This window comes from Euprymna scolopes, chromosome 3 (assembly GCF_053919585.1).
Source record: "Euprymna scolopes isolate OS-2025 chromosome 3, ASM5391958v1, whole genome shotgun sequence".
NCBI classification, from domain to species: domain Eukaryota; kingdom Metazoa; phylum Mollusca; class Cephalopoda; order Sepiida; family Sepiolidae; genus Euprymna; species Euprymna scolopes.
The window spans coordinates 158,177,504-158,196,437 of NC_136484.1; the positions used below are offsets into that span (position 1 = coordinate 158,177,504).

The 18,934-nt window shown below is 34.0% G+C and overlaps 1 protein-coding gene across 1 annotated transcript in view; it reads right to left on the reverse strand.

Annotated features, from left to right (window-relative positions):
* The window catches only part of LOC145260165 (uncharacterized), a 109,260-nt gene extending 96,579 nt beyond the window's left edge, over window positions 1–12,681 (reverse strand). The window contains exon 1 of the mRNA XM_080118007.1: window positions 11,774–12,681. The gene's annotated coding sequence lies outside the window, so the exon portion shown is untranslated. The remainder of the gene's footprint in view (window positions 1–11,773) is intronic.
* Between the last annotated feature and the right edge of the window lie 6,253 nt (window positions 12,682–18,934).

The window sequence follows — 18,934 nt, forward strand, 5'->3', positions numbered from 1 at the left end:
TGTCAACATCTGAAGATATTTTTATATTTTATTCGAACACGCCATCATTTAAATATGTAAAATTCTATGGTAAGGTATTATCAAGAATTATATTTCTTAATTCAAACTCATCTTACACTATATTATTTGAAAGCTATTGTTTAAGATAAAACCAAAATATAAATGAAAAAGAATTATACGTAAACATGTTAAATTGCTTCTAAGGATTTGAATTGAATCAAACGGAACTTTGCTAAAATAAAATTAGCTTACGATTTAAAAATAAAGTCCGCCATTCACAAAAAAAAACATTGATGTGTATGCATGTATATTACCTTGCTATTTTTTAAATTGTATTTTCGAGTTAATTTTTCCGATATTTATGTTTATTAAATTCTTAAGTGAAAGAACAGAATAGTTGTAGAACACTCTTTCTTAATGTTAATAATTGCTTTCTAAATAATAACGTCATTATATCACCACGGTTCCATAGATGCACAAGTACTTGATAAAAGAATAATATCGCAACTTAAGAATTGTTGCTTGTGTTATGTTGATTAATCGGACTATTATTCTCATCTTGGGTTTTATTAGCATAAAGTTTCGGTCGCTGCAACCTTCTCCGAGTCTTGAAGATTTAAACTTCTTTATGATTTACGGATCCACCCTCAAGCTCACAGTTCGAATTTTTGTAATGCAGAGCTAACCATCTTTTCCTTGGTAGAGAAAAAGAAGCATGTTTTCAACACCCAAAGAAGGTCGCAGTTTGCAGCGACCGAAACATTGTCCTAATAACACCCAAGATTAGAATAATAGTCCGATTAATCAGAATAACACAAGCATTCACATCTCATCCCAAAAATTCCGAATTGCATTAAGCATTGTTATTCCACGAAGTTAATCTTTAAATATGACTCTCCTACAAAATGATTAATGTCCAACCCGTTGTTCAAATGTTATTCTGTGAAAGAAAATGTCGAAAAATGAGAACATTTGGTTGACTAAACAAAAGAGTAAAGGGCGGATACATTTCTTAATTTGCCTTGATATCAAATAATGATTCATAAGTCATTACCAGAATTAAACAAAAAAAGTTGATACTGCAAAACCAGTTGTGAACAGTAAAAATTAACGTGATATTTACAAATTAATCTTATAAGCAATTAGCTATTTTGAATATGAAGTGACCTTGCCGGGCATCGTAATCGTGTTTTGATTTTTAGCTTAGCAACCATTTTTAGGTTATTTAATGCTAAAATAATATCTATTGAAACGAACAGTTTTTTATCCAAAGTACAAAAGATGTTTCATAAACATGACTATTAAGAAGCGGGGAAGAGGTTGGGTGAACGTAATATTTCGATTGGCTTTGAACTCGGCTCAGTCCATTCCAGAGGTGGCTCACTAGCACGTATGGCAGTATTTTGTTCTCGCTACTTTACCGTTACAAAACAAAAGAACTGCATTTAAAAAAATGTACTACGTAAGGGTTCCAGGGCGGCTTAGAAGCAAAGCAAATGACGTATTCATTAATACTTTTGATAAAAACTAAAAAGGAGATGTTTTTCCTCGATACAAGCGTAAGTATATATAAGTTAATAGAACGCAGATTTTTTTTGTAAATAAACATTTAAAAAAATTAATTAACTTAGTTGTGACGATATACGTCAATCATAGAAACAGTTTTTTTTCTTCTTCTTTCCTCCTAAAATGGTGTCATTAGAAAAGCAGGTATGTGAGGTGGTGAAGTAGTTTACGACACGGACTAGCGACCTGAATATTCCAAGTTCAAATCCAGTTCGTTCCACTAATTCACTTAGCATGTTAACAATCTTCCCCTAGTCCGGCCAGTAAATATCAGATATCTTTCTAGAATGAATTCTGATTACAGAAAAATATCGCCGAAACCAATGCAAACGATAAAATTTTTGAATTCGTGTCATTAGCAAAGCTAGGTCCATCTGGTCTTTGATTGTAATGTTCTATTCAAATGTTCACATTATAAGGATTGTATGATTTCAATATTTTTAATGTTTAATTTTAGAAAATTCTCACGTAAAATCTTTCTTTCCACCTTAACACTCACCTTTAAAATGACGACTTTTAAAAGTTTTCGGGTATGCTGAAAACGAATATCACATTTAAATTTTCTTTATTTTAAGACATTTCCAATGCATTACTTAATGTCAGTGGCGTTCGCCATCCTTAACATGGGGGTGTAACACACGTACACATTAGTACTTTTCAGTTCGAAAAAAATCATGGCCACCAGTTATTTTAAAATGTAAAAATCACTGGTGGCCATGATTTTTTTCATAAATAAAGGCTCTTAATGTCCAGAAAACTACTTATCTTCGCAAAATTTAAATGTGATATTAATTTTAAGCATACTCAAAAATCTCATTTTAAAAGGTTAGTGTTGGGTAGAAAGAAAGTAAATATATACTAATCCTGCGTTGTATTTGGCTTCTTAAACTTGCCTATTTAAATTCAACATTACACAACTTATACATCGAGGAATAAAAATCTCTAATTCATTTTATGGAGGTCACTTATTCTGAACAGAACGACGAATTTCACATAAAACACATTTTTTTTCGCAGAATCAATGAATGTTTTAGTAGCATCAATGTGAACAGGTTTTGAATGGAGAAGGTAGAGTGTTATATGGTTTCAGCAAGGTTAAACTCGAAAAGGAATAATTTCAGAAACAAGTGCTCAAATTCATTGACAATGATGTGGTATATTTGCACCAGGAATTTAGGAAATATCTACAACAAATAACTCTTACTAAATGCAACCTGTATCATTTTAAAATTTTGAAACTAAATTTTTATTTAAACATTTGTCTTGTTACATTTACCGAACCAAATGCGAGACAATTGAATATTAAGTAGTCGCTAATTTCATGCCTAAACATTAAAAACGGCTTAAACTAACCCTAAATCCAGAGTGGGTGCCTATCTGGTAAGGAAACATGTGTATCATCCTTTAAGCTTGGAATTAACGATTACATCCAAAAATCTCGGGTGCCATGTTTTATTTACTTGTATTTGGCTAAATAGAAGTTGCGATAACAAATTAAGGAATAATAGATCATGCTATCAGTTTCTTTCAAATTATGCAAGTTTTTTTTTCATTCCATTTTGACTCCAAACAAGGCACAGTGCACCATTGATGTAGAGGGCAACTATCGGGGACATAAGTTGCAGGGATACTATGTAGGGCGATGAGCAGTAAGATGTCTGTTCACATTACACTTGAACTTCTGTATGTCAGTACAGTTGGGAAAGCAGAATCCCGGAAGGGAGTTCCAAAGTCTAGCAGTTCTGGGGAAGAAATTATTGGAGTAAAAGGCTTTCTTACATCTAGGGATCTCTGTGTTACATGAAAACGGCTGTCCCCTTTTCATGCAAGTAAAAAAAAGAGAATTAGTTAAATGAAAATGATATCAGATAAAATCAGATCAGATAGAGATTCTGGTCTAAAAAAAAATAAAATTATGAAGTCAGTTGGAAAAGGGCTGACTTGAGAAAAAAGTTTCGTGTTTTTTGTTTTATGGTGTCTGATTTTTCTTAGCCAAGTGGTTATATAGATATAGAAAAAAATGTACTAAAATTTTAAAATGCTTACATTTTTTTTTACATGGAAGGAAGGAATGTTACATGAAAAAGAACCCTGTAGATAAGTTTTAAAGAACAATAGGTTTTAAATGGAATGTCTAGTTAAATTGTTAATTCTTTTTAAATATTTTATAAATAAAATTTGGCTGGAAAATTTATTCACATTCGTAGAAAAAATGCATAATAAAAATATCGGTTAGAGAATTAACAAGTAGGTTAAATTCCTTTGCAAAACAAAGAGAATGGGAGATTTCCTGATCATCAGAAATTGGCTCAAAACGTGCAAATCGCGCATGTTTGAAACACGTGAGTTGTGGTTACGTTGCCAGAATACGTGTGACGTTATGGCAGAAATGATTTCTCAATATAGGAAAGGGTTCGAAGAGTTAACGAGGATAATCAGATTCAGATCGGAGAATCAGAGAGGATCTGACCGATTTTCAGTTAGAGTCAGGGGACCCTCTTGGAAGCGGGAGGCTTACAAGGAACCATGTAACGACTTTGAATTCCTGAAGTACCGAATCATTTCCGACCGGTAGAAGAATAAACTATCATCATGTTTTTATACCTGCCGTCTTTCTGTGTTCATCATTCCAATGAGAAAAAGTAATGTGTTTAATCATTCCAGCATGTATCAATGTACACCACTTCATCCTCTCATCAAAGTATGTCTTGTGAATATCGACTCTCTCCGTATAAATGTCTTCAACATGTACCTACTGTCACTGTCTCCTAAATGAACATTTAAAATATGTGTGTTGTCAACTACAAGGACCATTTAATAATATATGCACATGCCGTCACGTAAATAATATGTACCCCCTCTAAAACGGATATCATAACATCTGTAAGGGTCGGATTTTGCTGCTTGTCGGGTTTATCGGGGGTATTTACGTCGGGGGGGGGTACAAGTGTTTGTAATTCGACGGAGCATTCACCATTAAAATACTTGTAGAACAGGCAGAAGAATGCGTCGATGGGACAGAGGTTAAAACTAAGATGACAGTTCAGGACCAATCAGGTTGGCGGCTCTCTTTTGAACCCTGTCCAGGAGCGAGAAACTAGCAGCAGATGCACCAGCCCAAAAGCAATTCCTGCATGACTGTCAAAAAAATCTATTCTTACCACGAAAACAAAACATGTTATTTTTTCAGCAGACTTCCCGCAGAAAAAAAAAATGAAAAAAAAGTGAACACTATCTTCTTGAATACTAACTGAAACTTAAATAATTTTATATTAAAACCGGAACTCTAACGGTTTCCGGATATTATACAAACATCCGTGATTTACCAATTTATATTAGTCTATAAAAAGGCACCAACTACTTTGAAATCCAACTAATAATTCTGCATTTTTATGTCGAAAAACAAAAATTGTAACGATTAATTGGAAACAAGTTGCGAGTTTTCATTGTAGTGAAAATTGAAGGTCAATACGTTTTTAAAATGTATTTATGCATAGAGGACCACAACAAATCAGAGTACAGAAAGAGGTTAAAATCAAGTTCTTTTCATTAAATATAATCTATTCAATTCATTAAGTTGTTACCGTTCGAACGGCTTGACATTTTCTTAGATAATATTTCGTAAACAGTACAGAATAAAAATTACTGTATAAAAATTTGGCGCTCAGTAAACGGATACAATTTTGGTACAACATTCGCTTGAATCAGTGCGAAAAATAAATATTCTATTATCAGAGAAATGATACTTTTACACGGTTTTCTAAGTTAATATGAAATTAAAAAATATAAGTTCCTACTAAAATAATTTCGGGGAAACAACTTTTATATAAAATTAAATTGAAGGTGCTCGTTCAGATAGGGGCTTGTGGTGATAAACAAAAATGAAGAAAAACTTTTATCGTGTACATACTTGTTAAAGAATGAAGATGCTATATTCCAAAAATCATAAAATATTGACCAAGATGGGTTTTTTTTTTCGAAAAACAAATTCACCGTTTTTGGCTGATTAGTGAAACTCGAAGTCATGTGAATATTCTTCAAATTGTTTTTAACGCTTATAAAATGGTCATTTTAAAATATATTTTCATAATGTGAAACTTGTTTTGAAATAATAAAAATATACATTATGTTAATAAATTATTTGATTTTAAGTCTTACGTTTCGGTTGTTTTTCCAACATGATAAAAAAATAACATGAAAATCGGTTGTCTGCCCTTGATTTTATGATTGCCGCTACTTTTTTTCTTATTAACACGAAGAAAAACTTGATTTTCTAGAATTAAATTTTTTTTTATCAAATTAAGTATTTTTTTTTTTTTAGAATATTTCATCTTCGTCCCGTAAATAGCATGTACATCATACGGACTTTAACTTGAAAATATGATCAAAATAATAGCACGATACCTTCTCTACGGAAGTACTCATTATTTTTTAGGAAAACAAACATTATGTGGCGAAAGATATGTTTATATTGTTTTAAATAAATTATTTTTATAACTTACTCAAAGACTTCTTTTTGACTTATTTATCAATTCCAACCGTTTTATCGACTACAGTCACATTGGAAATACGTTTAATTTCTGTACTTTTTCAGCTTACGAACTTGCCATTTTAAAACCGGATTTTAGGTAGTTCTGCTGACACATTCCGAGCAGTTTACGTAAACCGGCGAAAATAGGCGTTCAAAAAACTTGGGGGGGGGAGGTACCGAAAACTATGATCAATTTTAAAACGCTAAATTTAAAAATTAAGAACAACAAGGCTATTTTGACTAATACCGCGGGGAAAAATAATCGAAAATTACCTGTTAAATCAAAATCGCGAAATATAGAACCTCGGGCATATGAAACGAAACACTTACCGAAAGTTACCGAAGCGAAGCATTTAATTTTTTTTTTTTTATCTAGCCGCAATGTTTTATTTAACTTCTCGCTTAATGCAATATATTTCGGTAAAAAAAATAGGTAGAAAGGTAACTTATCTGGCCTTTGATAGCATTTATTGGTATTTTTTACGACCTGCCCCAGCGTAATAATATAAATACCTCCACTTCGCCATGTTAAGAACGGCTCTCGGAATAAACACCTACAACCTCGAAAGCCGTTCTTAACATGGGGGAGGTTGGGTGTATTTATACTACGCTGAGCCAGGTCGTAAAAAAAATACCCATTTATTTGTTATATTTGCTTTTTTTTACCACTACGTAAAAGATGAGACGAAAGATTTATGCAATAAATCCTTTTCAACGCAAAAAAAGGTCGATTTTATTTACTATTTTTATTCAAATTCCAGTTAAATGCACGATTCTCTTTCAATAGCCGGAACGTGTGTGACATTTCATATTTCGCAATTTGGATTTAGCAGGAAATTTCGGCCATTTTTATTTTTTTTTATTTTTCGCACGCCATAAGTCAAAATAGCCCAAAACAAGTATAATCTAAAACTGTCAGCGTTTGAAATTTCAATGAAAAACATGTACTTGTGCAGTTTACCGAACGTGCATAAAGAATAACGTTATTTAAAAAGTCGGTACTAGTGCAGAGAGTGATCCTGGCGTAAATAATAACGTTATTATTTAAAAAGCCATTCTTAACATGGGGAGGGGAGGGTGTTTTGTACCTATTCTATATTTCAACCTTACAATTGAATAAAAAAAAAACATCAAAACTTTAAACTTGGAAATACGATTTTTAAAAAATAGCGCGGATCACTCTCTGCACCAAAAAGTCATTAACATTTAGGCGGAGGCTTTTGAATTATAGTCTACTTTCATCTAACAATTTAATCCAAATATGCAGTCTGCCAATTGCCGGCTGCTGCGGTTTCGTTGGCTAAACGGTTTGAACACCATTTTGCGGTTTACGTAACCTGCCCAGAAGGTGCCGGCGATAGTACGGTCTGTATTCTGCCTAAGTACCGAGTTTTAAGTTAAATTCATATTTATGGTATATTTTGTTTAGTGAAAGTACATAATTAATAAAGCCCCCTTCCGTGTTAAGAATTACTTTATAAATAATAAGGTTATTATTCTAGTACGGTCTGTATTCTTCACAGAATACCAAAATGTATGAAAAATCAGCAAATAGCAATTGGTATTTTGGTGCTAATGCAGAGAGTGATCCGCGCTATTTTTTTTAAATCGTATTTCCACGTTTAATTAAAGTTGTTGTTTTTTATTCACTTGTAAGGTTAAAGTACAGAATAGGTACAAAACACCCCCCATGTTAAGAATGGCTTTGTAAATAATAACGTTATTATTTCAGCACGGATCACTCTCTGCATGAGTACTGGTATTTTTTTTTAGAGTAGCCAGCGTAGTATAAACACCTTCAACCTCCCCGTGTTAAGAACGGCTTTCGGAAATAAACACCCTCTTCAAGTTCCCCATACTATGAACAGCTTTCGAGGTTAGGAGTGTTTGTTCCGAAAACCGTTCTTAACATGGGGATATTGGGGGTGTTTATACTACCTGGGTGCTCTCGTAAAAAAAAAAAAAAAAAAAAACTAGCAATTTGCTACGAGATTATGTGTGTGTGTGTGTGGAGGGTATATTTACCTCTTCTCCAGAAGATTAGATCCAAGGTCAGATATAGTTTTGAGCTGCACACTCTGGCCTATAAAACGTCCGACTAGGCGCATTAGTTACCTATTAAAATCGGCAGTTCTACGTTTATGAATCCACGATTTCTACGAATTACGGAAGAACCGGAAATGGTCGACAAGTAGTTTTCGGGATATTAAGACATTATTTTCCAATGTATTACTTTATGAATTTTAGTGGTCGTTGCAATTCTTAATATTAGAGGGGGGGGGTTGTAACAATTTGTGTTTTTTGTAATAAGGGTCGCCCTGCCGTTTCCGGCTATCACGTCATCTGAGTAATTTCGTGGAAATCGCAGGTTCACTCATGCAGAAGTACTTAAAATTCTAGCCTCATAGAAGGTAATGGCCTGGCAGAGAATACTTCTTACAACTGAACAGAAACATACCCCAGCCCACAAAGTCACTCTGGGGAGGAGGATTCAGATTACATAACGTAATGTAAGTGGTAACCCATTGAAACAAAAAATGAGAATGTCAAAACGACCCTTGACTTTCCTGCACAGGTGTATTTACAAGAATTTAAGAATATACACACACTTTTTAGGTGCACAGACGTATTTACTTGAATTTAAGTGTATTCTGTAATTTAGTCTCATTTCTTTCACAATATACGAACCGTACTGGTTTTTTTTTGGGGGGGGTAATTATTTTACTCTAACATAAGCTTTTAGGTAAATGAAACGATATTAAAATTCCAAAATGAAACGTCAGAAAAGTAATAAGAGTAACGAAAAATATGTAAAAAATAATGTTATTAGATTTTGGTAAAACGTTGGAACAAGATTTGTCTTTCTACGTTTGTGATCTGAATTACTCACATCACGATTACAAATCTATGGATACTTATTTCTAATATTCAAAAATAAGAATGAAAAACAATAGAAAACATTTCTGAATACTTCAAATAATTGAATGCGTCTACAGAATTCAAATCAACCAAACAGATCTTTGCTGAATCAAATCTCAAGCATAGTTCAAGCTAAAGAAAAAAAATCAGTTCGGTTAAAATTCTGGAGAAGTATACAAAATTGTACCACACCTGGATACTTAGTGATTAAGCGACTGTTAACATGTGATCATATTATTGCCGTTAGGTACAATGTTAATTACATAATGACGTCCGAATAGAATATGCACCAATCATTTCGCACAGTCCTATAAGAAATTACGGTGTTTATGCAGTCATGTTACTGCGCTATTGCTAAATAGTATTTTCAAGTTAACAAAAATTTCGTAAAAATTGAATTTAATTAAATTGTCAGGTATAAGTGCAGAATAGTTAAATACTTTTCCTTCCATATGTTAAGAAGGGCTTCCTAAACAATAACGGTATAGGTAAAACTTGTCGTGGGCGCTTTGTTTTGGGGTTGTTTTGAAAATGGAACGGAAATTTTAATTTCGTTTAGTTTTAATTTTTTTTTTTTTTTTTTTTGGTACTAGTGCACTTATTGATCCGTGCTGAAATAATAACCTTACAATTGAATAAAAAAAAATTTAATTAAACTTAGAAATACGATTTTTGAAAATAGCGCGGATCAGTAAATACACTAGCAACATTTTTATTTTTTAAATGCGCACGCGCCAACAAAATCGAAAACGCACCGTTCACATTCGAAATGTCAACTTTTATAGGTATTCGGGTATGTTGACAAGGTTGAAGATGTTTATTCCGAAAGCCGTGCTTAACATGGGGAGTTTTATTTCGAAAGCTCTTATTCGTTGTCAGCATACGCGAAAACCCGTAAAAGTCGAATGTGAACGGTAAGTTGGACGATGTAAAAAAATATCAAAAATTTTACTAAATTTACTTTTTTCAGTGCTTCTGCACTCATTGAACAGCCCTATTGTTTAAACTAGTATTTTCAAGTTTAAAGGTATCTTTTTTATTAAATTGTTAGATGAAAGTATAGAATATTTACAAAACACCCTATCCTCATGTTAAGAATGGCTTTCTAAACATTATTTCAGTACGTTCAATACGTGCATAAGTACCCTTTTTTCGTTTGAAAATTAAATTATTTCGTTTTTGTTAATAAAATTTTATTTTTATAAAAAAAGTTTGGTACTAGTGCACTGATTGATTCGTGCTGAAAAAATAACATTATTTAAAGCCATTCTTAACATGGAGAGGGTATTTTGTACCTATTCTGTACTTTAACCTTAGAATTGAATAAAAACAAAACTTTAATTAAACTTGGAAATACAATTTACAAAATAGCGCGGATCTATAAGTGCATTAGCACCAAAAGTTTTTATATTAAAAAAAAAAGTACGATTGTTTAATTTTATTCGTTCGATTGTATCGGCACATGCGCAAATGGAAAAACATTAAAACGAAACGAAATTTAAATGTCCGTTCCATTCTCAAAAGAACCAAAAAAATACAATTATAAAATTAGTCAAAAACAATTTACTTTTGCTTATCTACTTATTTCTGCTAAAGTTGTGTTTAAAAATTCGGTACTTATGCGTTTATGTTACCGCGCTATTTTTTTAAAAACATTATTTTCAAGTTTCACGATATCTTTGCATTGATTAAATTATTAGGTAGAAGTACAGAATAATTACAAAACATCATCCCTTTTCCGTGTTAAGAATGGTTTTCTAAACAACGTTATTTCAGCACGGTAACATAAGTGCATAAGTACCAAAAATTCACATTTATTAAAGGATATGAGGATACTTATACACTTATTGTACTGCGCTGAAATAACCTTATTTAGAAAGCCATTATTAACATGGGGAAGGGAGAGTTTTGTAACTATTCTCTACTTTCACCTAACAAGTTAACAAAAAAATATCGTAAAACTTCAGTTTATCTTGAAAATACTATTTAAAAAAATACGCGAGACAATAAGTGCATAAGCACCGATATAAGCGTGGATAATTAGATACTTATGCAGAGGGGTGCAAAGTATAGAATAGTTAACAAGATCCCACCTCTCCACTCCATGTGAAAAATATTCTAAATAATATCGTTATCAATTCAACAGTTCATAAACTGCATATTAATTTTATAACGTAAATAGCTCACACAGGTATATGTAAATCCAAAGTGTTGCACTAATTTTCCAATTGTATTTCTTGAAAAGAATGCATTGTTTATATGCCTTTTCAGATTGGCACTTATGGCGGCAATTAAAAATAAAGAAAATGCACAAAACTATGTATGATGTACGTAATCGTTACAGAACGAAGACGGCGTATTCCAAAAATTACGTAAATCGATCATGTAGTTTTATTTAAAACTAAAAAAATAAAAATTTACGAATTTTTAGCGATTTTACTAATAAACTGTATTGAACGTAAGGCTGAATTTTTTTTCACCTTTCAACTTTGTCCCCTCCTTTTATATTTCATCGGATTAAATCATGGTCGACGAAAACACGCTTAGTTGTAAAATTTGATTTTTTTAAATAAAAAAGTATCTTGATCAAATTATGTGATTTTTTGGAATATTTCAGGTTGGTTCTGAAATTGATACGCACATCATACAGATTTTTCTGTATTTCTTTACTTTTAATTGCCGCCAAAAGTGCCAATCTGAATAAGCACCTTAACGTGTACATGGACTTGGAATAAATATCGTAAATATTAAACTTACCTCGTGTTTTTTATCGCTGTAAAAGTTTTGTAGAAAGAGGGTCTTTTTGTTGTAATTCACAAAACTGCGATTCGTTTTTCTTTTGGTATTTTTTATAAGTTCATGAAGAATTCTTTAAAACGAATTTTCCAAAAGTCTTGCGTATTTAATTTTATATGTCCAGCTTTAGAACATTCTTACGAGAACTACAATTCTCTTATGAATTCCAACCAGCGTCTGAGAAGCGACGATAAAAGAGGGGGAAAAGGGTTGATGTAATAAAATATTTTTGCTGAAGAAAATTATCAACTGGTCTGCCCTGCACTTGTGATTCTGTATCCATCCATGCAGCTATATATTCCCCGTGACCAAACAAGACCTAACTGTCCATGAGATACTAGAAGAGATAAGACTGTCGCCAAACAAATGAATTTACCACTGCTACTGACGTCACATTGGACGGGTTTCAGATTTTAGTGTAGAGACATGTGTTATTTATCAGTGTTGTTTTTAGACACGCGATCTTTTCAAAGTTGTATTCTAAATGTAAAATACACTTGCATGCTTTCCACGTACATGCCAACATTCACAGACATGAAAAAGATGATGCCATTTTTCCCCGTTTTAAAAATATGAATTGAAACAAATAAACAAAAAGGGATGAACTATGATATAGAAGAGTACAATTAAATTGTGCTTGATTTTATAAAGACATCTAATACGTTCCACTTGGTGCATATCATGTTTAGAGACAACTCGTTGTCTGTAATACAGACGAAATAGACGTTCCACTGACAGTAGTTGAAAGAAAGTCTAGTGTGTACTAAAAAAAAAAGTCACTGGTGTTAATGACTGCTGCTAGTGCTTGGGGTCGGGGAAACCAGCAATTTTTTTTTTTGACAGTCTGTATTTGTAAAAGCAGAAAAAGTTTACCCTCTCTCTCTCTCTCTCGCTTACTTGCCCGGCATACCCATCTATTACAATTTAGAGCACACAAACGCCGGTATTAGTGGAAGAGACAGAAAGAGAATAAGAGGTAAAAGGCGGCGATTAACTCTTGATATTTATTTTCATGCTACTTAAAAGTTTGTTGGTTGTTTGATTTTACGGCATATCAACTATTGTTGAGTCTTTTTATGCAGAAATCATACATACAATTTTCCCTGCCAACCGGGAGGTAACATCTTGCCACTTCCTATTGCTAGGATCTAGTTGGCTATGGAACCCAACCGTTTTTGTTTTTTATTTACCAATATATTACTACTTATCAAGGCCAAAACCTATTCGAGGATAAGTGTTAAGGCGATTGATAGATTGACAAGAGAATGATAAATGCTATGAGAGGATTGAAAAAATCTATATACTAATCGCTGAAAATAAAAACCAACTAATAAAACAGTTATTTTCCTCCTTTGTCCGAAATATTGCTTACGGAATATGAGAAATAAACGGCAGATAGTGATAAAGCGAGAGAGACGCGGCTGTTAAAATCGAACCCAAAGTTTACTTCTTACTCTGCACAGTTCAGTTCAGATTTATGGGTTTACTTCCAGGCGTTATCTTCTCTTCCGAGATGACGATTAGATTATTACCGGTTGGCTGAGGTATCACCCGGAGAATATTTCGACTTGTTCGTTTTTACCTCAACCTGAACATGACTTCATGACTAATCTTGTAAGAAGTGGGAATCGTATATCCGTTTATATTATAGGTGTATTTTGTATACGATTGATCGGTAAAATACTTTGGTTTATAGACATAAATGTTATAGGCATCTCGTCTGTGAACGACAATTTCTATTAATACCATAGTTTGAGCACTGACAGAGACTGCTAGTCCGGGTCGGAGTAGACTTGAAAGTATTCATAAGTGAGAGGTGTTTTTACATGCTGGCAAATCTTCAAAATTGGAGTACCGTTAGTGAATGCATTTCTGTGTCACGCACCATACAGTTAGGAACGAGTAGAAGTTTGAAATGGGCTAGGCAGAAATTAAAGTTGCAAGTCATTGGGAGAAATGGATTTCTAGATGTTTAGGTGAGGTGGATGATGTTCAAGTTGTCAATCTCTCTCTCAAAGCGGAAAGATGCTGGGCTAAAGTCACGGGAATGGGATTGAAGAACCGTTTTTTTTTTATTAAGAAGAAAACTCTGACCTGCAAAAATAAATGCTTCAGCAGTCCCGTCGGCATTTCCAATAGGAGCACCTTAGGTATTTAGCAAGTAAATAACCTCTTCTACAAGAAAGAAGACAAGGCCTGGGACGATGGAACTCCTAGGACTGCACAGGACGAGTAACATAAAACAATCAATAAGACAAAAACATTTACAAAATTACTGGACTCTGCTGACTTGTGCGCCGACCGAAAAAAATAATGCGTCCAAGTTTTTGTTTGTGTTATGCTTTTGATCTTAGTTGACGGTTCTTACTGCCAGGATCGGTATTAAGACGGTTCTGGAAGTCTATAAAATATTTGAATTCGTGTGTAGATACAAACAATTTATGTTAAATAAGTTCTTGGCTAATTTACAGATTTTAAAGATAGGCAAGCACAATGGAGGAATAAAATGTTAATCAAAATATATTTGTTTATTTTGAACTGATACCAGCTGTTCATACAACCTTTAATTTCTCTTGCTATAATTATGACAATATTGGAGGTTATTTGAACTCTCAGACCCTTCTTTGCCAGAATGATGTATCGTTCAACTAATTTCTATGCATTACCTCCTTATCGGAAAGTAGTTCATTGCGATTATCTGAAGGGTTTCCCTCTCGGCGAGTTTTGTGTCCAGCCAGAATACTCGAGAAGCAGACGGCATAATCATGTTGTCGCACCCGTTCCCGTTAGATCACCATAGTTAAGTGACGTTGAATATGCTCAGCACTAAAATGGGTTTCCAGTCGTGATAGATTTTTCTTACAATTGGAATCAACCAGTGCCAACTCAGAAGATATGTGGTTGATATTGCGCTACCCTTGTTTCAAAGTTAGACGCTCAGGCACCTTTACAGGTCGCATCCATCGTCTGTCAGGATTGAATTGACGCCATGCATATGCAAAAAATAAATTAAAAAAATAAAAAGAGGGTGAAAACCTTTGGAGAAAAACCATGTAAATCCAATTTTTGTGAATTTTTAAGAATATAGACACAGCCGTCCTATTTGGATTTTCAACTACATAAGTTTACCTGATTTTCATCCACAGTCATCAAACACCAATCGAGCAATATACATTATATTTAAATGTATTTTTAAGGCCTTTAAACTTAACTAAAAGTAAGCGAGTATGCAATTATCTTAGTGTAATATTATCTCTGTGATTGCTTTATTACTCTCATTATGCAATATCTTAACTTTAAACTTGTGCAACGTAGCGTGTACGTTAAAGTTTCTTTATTTTTCTTATTCACTTTAATCCCAAACGACTGTCATTTGGACACAAGGGGCTACTAATTGGGACCATAAACAAAAGAAAGATTAATATGTTAGTTTATGTTGTAGTTGAACTTCTGCATATCACTACCGTTAGTGAAACAGGTAGTAGGAAGGGAATTTCAAAGTCTAAACGTTCTAGGGAAGAAGCAATTAGAATAGAAAACTTTCTGACATTTAGACACCTCAACAGTGAAGGGGTGTGATTTTGTTGCTAAGCGGGTTTGTCTGGGATATGTACGTCGAGAAGGCACGTACAACGAGATCAGAGCACATTCAATTAAAATAGTTGTAAAACAGGCACAGGGATGCAACACTGCGGCGATGGGACAGAAGTTGGGGCCTGGTTGACAAAGTGGGACCTATTAGATTAGCGACCCTTCTTTAGACCCTATCTAAGAGGGAGAGACTAGTGGAAGATACACAAGTCCAAATGTGGAAACAATACTCCATGTATGAACGAATGGTGGCCTTGTAAGGGTACATGATACTCTCAGATGTGAGTAGTTTTCTAGCACGATAGAGGGAGCCCACCTCCCTTTCAGCAATCTTTGCAATGTCCTCAATGTATTCATTCCAGTTCATGTTTCCTGTTAATGTTAAGCCGAATTCTCATGAAAACCGTTGTCATGGATATCGGTGATTGGAGAGACTTTTTGTAATTATTAAAGTATAACAGCTTAGTCTTACTAGCATTAAATGTTACCATCCATTTACATCCCCATTCAACTATGGTCTGGAGGTAATTTTCTAAGGATCAGCCATTGCTTTGGATTTGTATACATCCGTTCTTCCTTCGTGCATGTAATAGAGTGTTGTATCATCAGCAAATATACTCATCTCAGACACAATATTATCGGGGAAGTCATTGATGAATATGAGAAATAATAGTAGTCAAAGGATCAACCCCTGAAGCACTCCCACGTTGATGGTATGTTGCTTAGGTGAACGTCCATCAATGACAACTTGGATGGTCCTATTGTCTGAGAAGGATCTAATTATATTTAGTATTATCAATTCAGCTCGGCTTTGTTCGGGCTCTATGTACTGTTCATAACTTTATTTGCATATTTATAGATATTAAGTTTGACTCATTATCATGTAACCTACACATAAAATTTCAAGTGTTTAGACCCAAAATTGGCGGAGGAGTTTGGTAGCGTCTGTAAAGATCAACTATTTCAACTTTGACCTCTTGGCAGTCAAATTTTCGCCCAAAAATTGAGTAAAAAGCTTGCTACATGTCTGAGTGCCCTCTATGTACAATTTCAAATATTTAGACCCAAAATTTGCTGAATAGTTTTCTCGAGACCGCAAAGGTAAAATCTTTTGAACTTTGATAGTCAAATTTTCGGCCAAAAACTGATTAAAAAGTTTACACTCTGTCTGAATACACTTTATGTAAAATTTCAAATGTTTAAACCAAAAATTAGCTGAGTAATAGAGACCACAGATGTCAATTTTTTTTTTAAACTTTGACCCCCAATTTTGACTCCTTAACAATTATTGTTGTAGGCTCAAGTTCAATTAAAAAGTTTGATCAATGACCAAGTAACCTACACCTAAAATTTCAACTGTTTAGACCCAAAATTGGCGGAGGAGTTTTTTTTAGAGTTTTCCTAATGCTCAATACCCCTTATGTCAAATCTCGAGTCTGTAGACTGAAAATTGACAGAGTAGTTTGATAGAGAAATACACACACATATGCAGACAGACAATTTCACTTTTATAGATAGATTTGTCCAGTTATATTGTATGATTAAATTTTCATTAGCAGCCCTTTATGCCAGACTTCAGCAAAAGCTTTTGATATATCGAGGGCTATAGTCCCGACATGCCTTATCCAGTGCATGGTATATGCGTTCAGAGAAATATCTGCAGTAGAACGACATTGCCTAAATCCGTACTGTTTATTACGAAGATTAGCTTTTGCAAGGTGGTGAACTAGTGATTGATTGATTAGTGCATCAAAGATTTTAGCGATGAGGGGGAGGAAACTGATAGGGCGATAATTGAGAAAATCGGTCCTTTCACCAGAATTCTTGTAAACTGGTACTACAGAGGCCATCTTCCAGCTATTAGGAGAGCAGGATTCAGCAAAGCATTTGTTATAGAGTTTGGAAAGTACGGGGCTAGCTCAGCTGAATATTTATTAATTAGTATTGGAGGAATGAGATTAGGCCTACACGCCTTGGGGGTGTTTAAGTTGTTTATGATATCACGGACATGAGAAGGCGTGATTTTCAGATCATCAATTGTGGCTTCCGTCTACATAGGGAAATTTGGGAGAGAGTTTTTTGTTGGTTCTAGGATGGAGTATAGGGCGAATCACTGAGCGAAGAGTCCCGCGTTTTCGATTGCCGTGCATGCAACCTTCTGATTGTTAGATAGTGGGGGGATTACTGATTGCCGTTTATTCACTGCATTATTATAAATTTTCTAGAAATCACGAGTTTCTATTTGCTGCGATTCTATGCATTCCATGGTTATTTCAGCATGTCTTTTAGCTCTGTGGCGATTATTTCTTACAATGATTTCTAGCATCTATAAATGTTTGCTTATTTGCATTTCTAACCTCAACGCGGAAAAGGAACAAACAAACAAAAATAAATCCGACTTGGTTTTTCTTTCCGTTTTAGCAAACAGCATTTATTATCATTATATTCCATACAGTGCTTGCTTCTTGTTTTTTTTCCATCTGACATAAGATTACCAAAACCCCACCAGTTTACCAGTTTTAAAAATCTCTCGCTGCCACATGTCTATCTTATCTGGCCGATTTTTCTTTCTCTCCTTACGCTTACATAGCCAGAAATTTCTCGCCTTTGCTTTTACACGTCCATCTTTTTCAACGCGCACTTTACTTCTCTCGACCAAGTGGTGTCCTTTTGTTTCTTGTCGCGCCAGCTTGCACACATTTCCTAATTTGCATACGTGCTTTTCCGGCTACTGCTGCTAATATATTCTCGCAAGCCAGCTATCTTACAACTCCTTCTAATATTATTCCACGCGCTCTGTTACACTTGGTATCAATTCCTCGTTTTGATGATGAAACCTGATATTAATAAAAACTGCCCATCTTCCTCAAAACGATAGTATATAAATTGTTCTTTACGGTAAAAGCTAAACTTGGGAACCATCTTAAATCATACAACGAAAGACGAGATCAAGAGTTTTCTTAGAAAGCTACCCTACCACAACCAACCATGTTCATTTGTCACATTTGTAATCTAAATGGCTGCCCAATGTCAAGGCTTGAGGCTTAATACGTTTAAGAAAATGAGTGGTGAACCAAGTGCAAGAGAGATTCAAACAACTGACTTTTAAGGACGGTCAAAATCTTTAAAAATAAAATGGAATATCTGTTAGCAGGTGACTGTTTGCTCCATGCCCAGCTTGAAAAAACTGATGAACGTTTTAATGAGAAATCTGTAAAATTAGCCTTACACAATATTTGAAAATTTATAATATAGTTGATGTGCAAGCATCGTTACGAAAAGAAAGTTTTTTTTTTGTCACACAATGCGTCCGACATGTGAACGTCCATGTAAGACTGAAGCTGGGTTAAAGAGTCACGTATGTGTGCACAATACAACAACTAATTGAAGAGTTGGCAAGTGGAATAAATCGTTACATATATTTTAGCAGTGAATAATAACAATTGCCATGTTAAATTCTACTCTTGAGATCAATATTTGTCCGAGTGATATTTTTAGTCGCGTGCAAGCGACTCTATAACTCACTCCGTC